The following is an 11,379-nucleotide window of genomic DNA, read 5'->3' as shown; positions in this document are numbered from 1 at the left end:
TTCATCGGAAAGCCCCATTGAGAAGTCATCGGAAAGCCCCATTGAGAAGTCATCGGAAAGCCCTATCGGAAAGTCTCAGTAAGAGACTATACGTGTGAGGGGCTGAAAATGGAGTATTCATCCAGCAGGAAAGGACCCAAAAAGAGAGGAGGAAAAGGAAATGGATCATCATGGAAACCAAGACAAATTTTGACAGCCTTAAAGGTGCTGTTGTCTTAAGTTTCTAGAATATGTTATTGGTTGAATTAGGTACAAGTGGCTCCATAGGTAGCAAAAGCCAACTGGTAATCAAGAGACAATGTTGCAACAAAACAAACAGTGTATCTTGGCGATGGCATAACAGACATCTGCCGTGTGTTTGTTCTTGGATACAGCTCTACAGGAGGACTCCTGACCCATTTCTAACAGCATGGCACCAGTGTATTAATCACAATGTTTCTGGCTGTAGGTAATAGGAAAACCAAATAAAGCAGCTTTAATAATAAGAAAAAATGTATTACCTCCCATAGCAGTTAAGTCAGGAGGTAGTAGGAGTGGGCTAGGGTGGGCTGGGTCTCCAGGATCAGTGAATTCAGCTGCTCAATGTTGTCAGGATGACCTGTCTGATCTGCCATACTTTGCATGTGTGCTAGCTCTCCTCATCTTCACAAGATTGCAGTAGCAGCTCCAGGCATCACATCCTCACACAACACCAAAAGCCACAAAAGAAGAGGGCACATGAGCCCCCCTAAAACCCCTTTTTAAAGAAAGAACAGAACTCAAGCAGAAGCTTCCACACCTTCACATCTTTGATTGGTAAGAATTATGTCAAATGTCGCAGTATTTTTCTTTCTCTATCTGGTTTATTTCACTTCGCATATTGCCCTCAAGGTCCATCCACATTGTCACAAATAGCAGGATTTGTTTCTTTTTTATGGCTTAACACTATTCTATCATATATATCTCACATTTTCTTTATCCATTCATCTGCTGATGGACACTTAGGTTGTTTCCATGTCTTAGCTATCATAAATAACGCTGCAATGAATGTGGAGATGCAAATGTCTCTGACATTGCGTTTTCATTTTCAAAGGCCATTCTTAAACCAACCAATGACAAGAGGAATTGGCAGGCAGGGTACGGGAGAAAGGCTATTGGGTAGGCAACAATGGTGTCTGCCATCACCTCTCATTTACACACAATAACAGTCACTCTTTTGTTGTGTACAGTTCTGTGGGTTTTCAGAAATGCATAGAGTTGTGTAACCACCACCACGATAATTAAGATATAGAGAAGTGTATTACGAAAGTGGGTCGATCAACCAGCATGGACTTGCTATTGCGGTATAAACAAGCAAGAAAGAGAGGAGTCATGGTTCTTACATCCTTTGCCCTTTATGAACACACTTCCAGGAAGATGACCAGGCAATGTATAAGTCTGATATAGGAAGGTACAAATAGTGTGTTATAGGGGCTTGAAGAAGGGAGAGACTCTTATGCTGAAGCTACAGCCTGTCCTTGTGACTGTTTCTGGTTCCCAGGACACCTTGTTCAGGTAGCCACTCAAAAGGCCATCTCTGATTGCTGCCCTGTGGTTGTCATGATGGTTAACTTTGCTTTCCAGAACTCACAAACCTTGTTTTATTTTGCCCATCCTTCTTGTCATCCCCCAGTTAGCCAGCTGGGGTAGTTCAGGTCCTCTGTCCAGATTCAGGACCTATTTTCAGTCCAAAGAGGGAGGCTGGCTCTGCAGAGGGCCTAATTCCAGGGAGGGATGGCTGGCTTCAGGAGGGCATGATGCTAACTTGGTTCGCCTTTTGATCTTCATTATGGCAGGTAGATGATGCTGACAAACTATTGTCTCGTCACAGAGACAAGCATGGCCTCTGTGATGAATTCGAACATAATAAATAATACAGTAAAATGAAATAATGATTATAGCAAGGACAGCAAACATAGTAGCTAACATTTACAAACCAAATGACTGTCCAGTGAGAGCAGCTTTTCAGCCCTATTCAACAATACTTATAGTGTTTAGAGTCCCGTGAATGAGCCCAACTGTGGCTAAAACCAGTCATCTAACCCGGCTTGCTTTCATGCAGGGAGCTGGCGCCAATGCTTGTCTTTACTGCCCAGGGCCAGGACTTGCCCATACAATGCCTTTGTGCAAAGTAGAAAAAGTCTCCCCTTCCTCTTGATACTTTTCCATCTATTAGAAAAGCATTGTAATATGCAGTAAAATTGTAATAGTCAATATACAAATCCTTGGGGTATGAACTGTGAATGGTGCCCCTTAGTTTACAACCAGAACAGCTGTAAACAGTAGCCTTGGGACCCACCTGTTTGGGGCATGAGAATAAGTCCTGTTGTCTCAGAAATGTAGCAGGTCTGGATCAGTGGTTTGAAGGATACCTGGCAGTTTATTAATTTATTCATTCATCACTTATGGAGTGGTTACTATATTCCAGGTGCAGTGCTAAGTGCTATATCAGCGTTTATCTCATTTAACTTTGCAAATAACTGTGAATAGGTGTATTTTTATCCCTACTTTATAGATGAGGACATCAGAGTTATTGCTTGCCCTAATTCGCACTGTTCGTGACAGAGCTTAGCTAGAATCTTGATGGAGCTGATACTAAGGTTACCACTCTGCTTCTGAGTACAAGCTCTGACTACATGTATTTACATAAAATAATTCTGTTGAATTGATGTTGGTAATCCCTTATATTCATATTATTGTATCTCTTCATTTTTAATATATTTGTTGGATTTCTCAGAAAAAAGGAATGGACCCTGTGATTCTTAAGGTGCTGCAGAAGATGAGGATGGAAACACTTTAAACTTGCAAATATTAAGGGGAAAAAAGATTTATCTTTTCAGAGCAATAACTGAAGATAAGTAACTGTTTCAGCAATAGAGGTGAATGCATGGGGCTTCTGTGTTGCTGGCTTCAGTGGAGAGATGGGTCTGATTGTACCAATTAGGGGGATTAGCTCTCCAAATTGGAAGGATGCTGGCAAAGACTCAAGCATGAGAGCCTGAGCTTTCGCAGTGATAATCCTTTCAATCTTTAGAAGACATGGCAGCTTCCTCCCGAGCACATGCCAAAGAAGAATCTAGTAGCCAAAACACCAGGTTGTCCTTTCCTCTTGGTTTCTGTAGTCATGAGAGCTTAGCTTTTGGGCCAATAAAATACTCTTGCTGAAGTCCTGCTGTCTTGCTGCCTTCTCTGAGGAAGCTGATTGAAGTGAATGAGAAATGAAAAATTTTGCCCAACGGCTTTTTACTGGGTTCTCTTACATGAAGGATTCTTAATTTAACTGATTTCCTAATTAGATTTAGCAATTAGGGTTGCCCATTAACCTAGAATTTTCCTGTAAGAGTCTCATCCTCCATCATGCCTGCCTGCCTCACAGCACTATAGCTGTATAATTGCAGTTAAATCCACATCTCCTCTTCAAAGCAGAGGAGATATACATAGCCAGATCCCGGTGGCTGGCTCTTGAATCCAGTTGGATTCGAGAATCATGTGCAAAGCACTTTGCCAGGCACCCTGAGGTGATGGAAAGATGAGGGCAATCTGGGATTTCTAGGCTCCCATGAGTCACTCACTTATTAATTTAAAAAATGTTTATTGAGTACCTACTATCTGTTAAGCACTGTTCAGGCGATGGGGATACAGCAATAAACAAAGTAGACAAAGTCCCTGTAGTTTATGCAGACAGACAATATAGAAATAAATAAGTAAATCTATAGTATGCTACATAACGGTAAGTACAAAGGAGGAACTATTGTAATCCAGGCATATGCATTAAAATGCAAACAAAAACCCTCTGATGCTATGTGTTGGTGCACAGTGCTCTCAGTTATAATGGAAGAAATTCATTTTGACAGAGGAGGGAAGATTTGTGGAAGAATTTGTGCAAGTGAGGAGATTTAAGCTGGAACCTGAAGAAAGTTTAGGTCAGGTGAATACAGCCATGATGCAAATAGGCAAGAAAAAAAAGCTCTCCAGGCATTAGGAAACATTTCAGCAAAGGTCCAGGAGTGCGAAGAGAGGGGATGCAAACCACATTCAGAAGAGCTGAATAGTTTACTCCAGTCTCGGCACTGGTGGGGTAACAGGTGGAACAAGAACCCAGTCTAGAAAGGTATGTAGAGGCTAAGTGATGAAGGGTTTTGACTTTCAAGGAGTATGGGTTGAGCTCTGCTGGCAGTGGCAAGTGCCCTGAGCAGATGTGTTTATAGGCAGCAATGTGTCAAACAGCAATATGTCAGCTGGATGCCTTGTCCAGGTGCAGGAGATACCCGAGGTGGTGTTGGCCCTGGTCGCTGACATCCAGTAGCATTGAGATAAGCAGTCTTTGGTTTTCCTTAAAAAACAGGGGCATTATCTTATGACTCAGATGATTCAGGATAACAAGCTAGACATTTACATTCAAATATGATCTTTCCTTCATTCCTAAGCCACTGATATTCAAGTTCAAGGGCAGTAAACTGAGGCCCTGACAGATTCAGTTTCTTCCTTTTACAGTATAGTTGAGCAACTTGTGAGCTGAAAAGCAGAGATCTACTGATAACCCAATGATTTCTTGCACCAAGCCTCAGTAAAGGCTTCCATTAACAGATGTGGCTTGCATCGTCTCTTGACAAACTGCATATACAGTCAGCTCTCTGTATCTGTGGGTTCCATATTCTAATATTCAACCGTGAATCAAAAATATTTGAAAAAACAAAATTCCAAAAAGCTCCAAAACGCAAAACTGAAATTTGTTGCATGTTGACAACTATTTACATGGCAGCTACATTGTATTAGGTATTACAAGTAATCTAGAGATGATTTAAAGTATATGGGAGGACACGCTTAGGTTATATGCAAATACCACACCATTTTATATAAGGAACGTGAGCATCTGCAGATTTTGGAATCTGTGAAGGGTCCTGGAGCCAAATCCTGTGGATACTGAGGGATAACTGTTGATGGTCAGAGACATACAGTAAGGAATGAATTCTACCATCTTCACTCTCCTGACATTGCACTTTACCCTCATGGTTCATAAGTAATAAACAGCCCTAAAGAGAAGGAACAAATGCTTTCATTTCATGAGTTTATTTCACTATCACCCACCCCCCCCCAGCTGACTCTCCTTTGCTAACTCAGCCAACAAAGATATTTGGTTCACCTGAGTTTAAAGAAAAATATTTTCCATTCCTTTGTTCTTTCTTCCTCCGTATTTTCCTTCCTTATATTTATTAGGCTCATTTTCTTGTTTCCTCTCTTTGTCGCTGCTTACAGTGTCTGGAAAGGAAGAACAGAGATGCTTGCATGGGGGGTTTTAGACATTTTTGCCACACTGTGTATATAATGTGAGTCCTTTCCCATCTTTCCTCAATGTCTTGAGCGAAGTATCCATTTCTCAAGAATGCTTTGTGGAGTTGGCTCTAATATGCTGGCCTTTTTCCTGGTGGGTGTGGGCCTGGAACGGGGGCTGCCCTCCAAAAGTCCACCGTGCTGGTTACAGAAAGAGGATGCAGTGCACACACATTCTCCCCTCCAACTCGAAGGCCTAACCAGCCCAGGCTCTTGTTCTTTCCTCAGGGATTACTGGTGGGAACATGAAGCCAGCTGAGTTGGGCTGGTGAAGAAATGGGTATTAACAATGATACTTTGAAAGTGCACAAGCTAGCCAAGATGCAAGTCCTTCAGTTGTTTTCAACAATGCTTTCAGTCGGTCAAAAACACAGTGCTGGACATCCCAGACTGCTAATCCCATCCCCTAATCTACCTGTATACCTTCTGTTTGTTTAAGGTTCTTTTTTTTCCCCCTAGAAAACACATGATGATTTAAAAAAATTGCTTTATGTGGTGGAACTGGGCTGTTTCAAAGCAGAAGTATAAGAACCACGAATAGTGAGGATTCTTGCAATCAACAGCTTACCCTCAATCTCAAGGGGGTGGAGAAAATTTGGGCTGCCATGCTCATTAAACAAACAAACAAAAAACAAAGAAGCAAAACCATTTATTTGCCATTAAGTCCCTTCAGACGTTCTGGGTGAGACCCTCTGAGGCCCTGTGTGACTTTGCCGCCATGTTGGATGGGGCTTCAGAACCCCACTGGCCTGCATCTGTGAATTAATCCCAGTCTGGGTGTCAGGGATGGGGGCGTCCTACACTACACCAAGCAATTCTCAGGTATCAGCAGGGTGTCGAGAATTCAACTCAGTTCTAACACCATCTAAGCGGAGACGGCATCAGATTCCACGGGGTAAGGGTTCAGTCCCGCAAGACTGCTCTCCCCAACTGCTGAGGTAAGTCGAAAGCCCAGGTTGTCACCTGTGCTTCTGATTGGCTGTAAACCAGAGGCTCCCACAGCCCCCTCCTCAGGTTTGATTAATTTGCTAGGGCGGCTCACAGAACTCTGAGAGACAATTCACTTACTAGATCACCGGTTCATTATAAAATATATATATATATCCCAGGAGCAACCAGATAGAAGAGATGCTTAGGGCAAGGTGTGTGGGAAAGGGCACCGAGCTTCCGTGCCCTCTAGGCGCCCCAAGTCTCCACATGTTCACCAACCAGAAGCTCTCTGCACCCTCTCCTTTTGGGTTTTATGGAGGCTTCATTACATAAGCATGATTGATTAATTCACTGGCTATTGGTGACTGATTCAAGCTCCAGACTCTCTCCCCTTCCCAGAGGCTGGGGGAATGGGACTCAGAGTTCTGACCCTCTAATCTCATGGCTGGGGACCCTGGCAAGGTGAGCTCCAAAAGTTACCTCATTAACATAACCAAAGACATATTTATTGCTCTCATCACTAAGGAAATGCCAAGGGTTTTAGGAGTTCTGTGCCAGAAATGGTGACAAAGACCAAATATATATTTTTATTATGAATCACATCACGACTTGACTGCTGGCTCTCCGTCTTTCTAGCTCCGTGACCTTTAGAAGTCACTTCATCTTTCTGTGCCTCAAGTTTTCATCTATAAATGAGGCCAAAAAGAGTACCTACATCACAGGCACATTGTGAGGATGAAACGAGTTGATTCCCGTAAAGTCGTTAGAATGGTCTAGCCTCTGGTGCTGGACCTTTGTTAACATCCATGCTAAGGGACCCTACCAAGGAGTATTAAGTAGTACTGTGCATAAATTTAGGTTAAATACCAGAGGGGAGAGGGGAAGCTTGGTGGCTTCTCCAAAGGAAAAAGAACTTTCAAACATCAGGATGCTATGAAGGAGGAAAAGCTTTCCAGAATCAATTACTGAAATGAGGGCGGGGCTCACGGCTCCCACAGACTAGAGTGTAGGGTACCCCTTACACTTTCCCCTGCAAAGAGTCAGAAAGCAGAAGAGGGGGCACTGAGAAAGATTTGTAATTCTGCTTTAAGTTTCCTCTTCCAGTATAATGGGTTATTTGTATACACTTGCTCTTGGTAGAACTTACATAATATCTAAAACCCAGTAAAGTCATGGTGATACACATGCAGAGACTTGGGCTTGAACAGATAACCTGAGTGCCATTTAGAAGGCACTGCCTGACCCTAGGAGTGTCATGCACGCCCCCCAGTGATAAGCATCGTGTGGCACGGGCAGAGGTGGCCTTTGAAGAAGCTTAGAAATGGTAGCTCCCCTAACTAGGAGTACTAGGTAGTACCCCCTAACTCTCTCCACATACACTCTCCTGGCCCGTATCAGCGGCAGCCTCCAGTTTTGAACACAAAGGACATTCGTTCCATGAAATCATTGTATAAAGCTGGCCTCTTTCTGTTATGAATAATAATGAAATTGGGGGTGAAGGAGAAAGGCAACTCCCCATTTGAAGCTACAAAAAGGCTGTGATTCATTTTTAGTCTCTTTATTAAGCAGCCTAGTTTCAGTTAGATAATTTGCAGCAAAGTTCTACCCTGGAGCAAGTTTCCTCAGTCATGTTAAATTCATGGGGAAAATCCTCCCAGGATTTAGAACTGAAAAATAGACAGCTTTAATAACAGAAACGTTGATGTAAAGAGCAGAGAAAGGCAGTGTGTTCTAACCATTTAGGGAAAAAATAGGTAAGATGTTACTAATAAGCCCTGCTATATTTTTATCCTACCGTTTTCTTCATCTGAAGGAATACTGACGTGAGCTTTTAAATTCTGAATGATTATCTGACAGCTTCTATCTTTAGGACAAATTATCAGCAAGGGTTTTATTTCACTATTACCTTTACTCAAAACACAGAGGACACATGCTTCCCGAAGCCCAGATGAGGAAATGAAATCTACAGACAAGAGTGCCATGAACAGAACAGCAGAACCCAGCTACTTCGAGGTTGCCTTGGTGGACATTGCCCTTCTTCTCGAGTGTGGCTGGGATAGAGATGAATAGGGGCCCACAGCACCCTCTTGGATGTAGTCCCAACCTAACTTCCCAGTCGCATCTCTCACCATCCCCTCCAGCCACATACCCTATATTCCAGTTACACCAAACTGCCCACTGGTCCCAAATATGCTGCATGTTTGAACACTCTCCTGCCCACATTTCCTACCTGGGCAAGTTTCAACTCATCTTTTAAGAGTCATCTGCAACGTGACTTTCTTCCAGAAATCTTTTCAACTCCAAGCAAATTTAGTGGCACCTTATTCTGCTCTTCCATAGTACCCGGTACCTGCTTCGTTACGGAGCGCGGTGCACCGGAATTCTTCGTTTACAGTGTCAGTTCCCCCTGTGATCCTGAAGGGCGAGGACTTCACCTGGGATATCTGAACCCTCCAGCCCAGTGTTTCTCAACAGCAGCAATATTGACATTTTGGGCCAGAAAATGTCTTGGTGTGAGGGCTGTCCTGTGCACGGTAGGACGTTTAGCATCATCTCTGGTCTCTACCCACTCAATGCCAGTAGCACACCATCCTCGGTGTGATGATAAAGAACCATCTTCAGACACTGCCCAGTGTCTCCTGGGGAGAAAATCAGCCCGGGTGAGAACTACAGCTGCTCTAGCCCTAACAGAGAGCCTGATACATACCAGGTGCTTAATATATATATTTGCTGAGTTAATAAATCAATGTCCAAGTTAATGAATACAAACTGAATGAACCACAGATGAAGAAAGATCTTACTGTATCTTTCACACACTCACCAAACTTAGGATCTTTATTCCAGAAGTCTCTTTATGACTTGGTTCTAATTTCTTCCTATTTTATCACCCTTTGTCCCTCACCTGCAGGCTCTTCCACATCCTCATGCTTTGTTTTCCTTCCCGCCAATCCAAATTCTGTACTGAATGCAAGGCGAAGAACAACTTATCTACTTCAAAAAGCCTTCCACAAATGCACCCAATCCACAGGGACTTCTTCACATTCTTTAAACATTTATGAAAAATTATAAGCATATATATTTGCATATATACGTATATACATACATGTATGTGCAATACTATTGGTCTTAGAACTATTATCATCTTTTTGTTTCACACAAGTGTATAGGAGTTTTCTTCTCAACCAGAAGAATCGCTCCTTGAGAGAAGGCTTGCTTGCTTATGCTTTTGAGATTTTTCTTCCCCTTAGCATTAGCACAAGTTTATGAACAACAGATGTTTAGCTTTTGCTTGAAGTGTATTTTTTTCCATAAGCATCTGGCAGGTGTGTTAAATCTGTGTAATTGGTGTGGTCTTGACATAGTTTTGTTTTTAAAAGGCATAGGGCTCTTTAGCATCTTGCAGTTTTTAAACAAACTCATTTCAAGGAGATTCTGCAAATATGAATAAAAGTAATTTGCAATGTTATAGGATTTCTGTGAGAAGGCACTAAATATGATAAGCAATGAGAAAGGCAAAAATGGCTGCATTTGGTCTTAAATTCTGACTGTGCTCAAACTCCACGTAGGCTTCTTTTTCCACTGCTTGGTAAAACTATCTTAAAAACATTGGCTTCCTGGTTTATTCTGAGCTCTCTCAGCGCCAAAGCATCCGTTGCACCATCCTGCTTCAGGCTTACTTGCAGTGACTCATACATGCACTCTCCCAAGGCTTGTGTTTGGAAATCTGCTCAAACTTCTGGGCTATAGGGCATTTCTTTCTCACATTTTTCTTGGAAGAGTTCATGCTTTGCCCAAGAGTAGTCACCCGTGGGGCTTCTGATCCTCAGTGTTCAATGGCAGGGTTAAGGGGACAACCCCAGAATGTACCCACATTGCATTTGAGCTCCACATCTGCAACAGGATCAACGTAGAGCAGACATATAGGGTGGGGGAAATGTCTCTAGCTTCACTGCTAATTTTTGTAACCCTTAATAAAAGGATGAAAGAATGCTTTTGTTCACATCTCATAGATCGTGACTTTTGGCAGAACAGCCTCTTGAGCCTTCTGTTTCTCCAGAGTTCCAACGCTGATTCCTCTCTGCTGTACCTTTTGGCTCACCCTCTCCACGGCCCCCTCCTCTATGCCTACTGAGTCCTCCCATTTAAAATGCAAAACGCAAACGCTTCTCTTGAGCCCGCCTCCTCCTACGGTACCATCTTGACTTAACTCCACCTTGTCACCAATGCATGTCGGCCCCCCTTTATCACTTCCATGTCCCTGTCTCACTTTCATGCTCAGCTCACTACAATCTGGCAACCTTGGAGTATGCCCTCAATCTCAAAATACACCCACTCTTCCTTGGAACTTGGGACCACCTGATATTGCCACATTCGCATGGCCATTTCTGGCCCTCCAGCTCCTTGACTCTGCTGGCCTGCCTGTTTGGACGTAGTGGACACGCCCGTTTGAAGTTGTCTCTGGGCTTGGCTTTCAGTCCCTTGATTTCTCCTCGTCCCTTTGTCTTTCTCAGACTCCTTCCTAGTCTCACCGTCCACCTTAGGTCTAGGTCATTTCAGGGTTCCATCTTCAGCTTTATTCATTTCCCCCCTTAATGCTCTCCCTATGATGACTTCTTGTCATGTCTTCAAATATCATGTCATTGTCATGCCTTCAAATATCAATTAAATGTAATGGCCACTAAATGCTTCTCTTTACCTTTTCCATCCTCTGTAAGTTCCAGCCCATGTTTTCAACAGACCCCAGGTTTGCCAGTCATCAAGCATCTCAAATGCATCATATTCAAAACCAGATTCGATTCCATTCCTACCCCCATGGCTTGCTCCCCTCTGTTTGTCCCTCTGTTAACGATTATTTGTTCCAAGATATAAGCAGAATTGGTGTATGACTTCTCTGCCTCACTAAATACTGCTCATACTTCCGAAGGCTCTTGATCTGTTTCATTTTCATGTCGATAGACGATCAAAACTGAGTTCTTGCCTCTGCTCTCTTCCTGCTCTTGTGTATGCTTTCCTCTGTGGTTCCTTGTGTTCCCTGTGCAAGAAACCAGATCTGATTGCCACTCTCCCATCCCAAAAGTTCCTGGTTCTGAAGGCAGTGGA

The sequence above is a fragment of the Balaenoptera musculus genome, chromosome 11 (genome assembly GCF_009873245.2).
Source record: "Balaenoptera musculus isolate JJ_BM4_2016_0621 chromosome 11, mBalMus1.pri.v3, whole genome shotgun sequence".
Classification (NCBI taxonomy): Eukaryota; Metazoa; Chordata; class Mammalia; order Artiodactyla; family Balaenopteridae; genus Balaenoptera; species Balaenoptera musculus.
The sequence above is the reverse complement of the archived record's forward strand: the minus strand, read 5'-3'. Positions refer to the sequence as shown.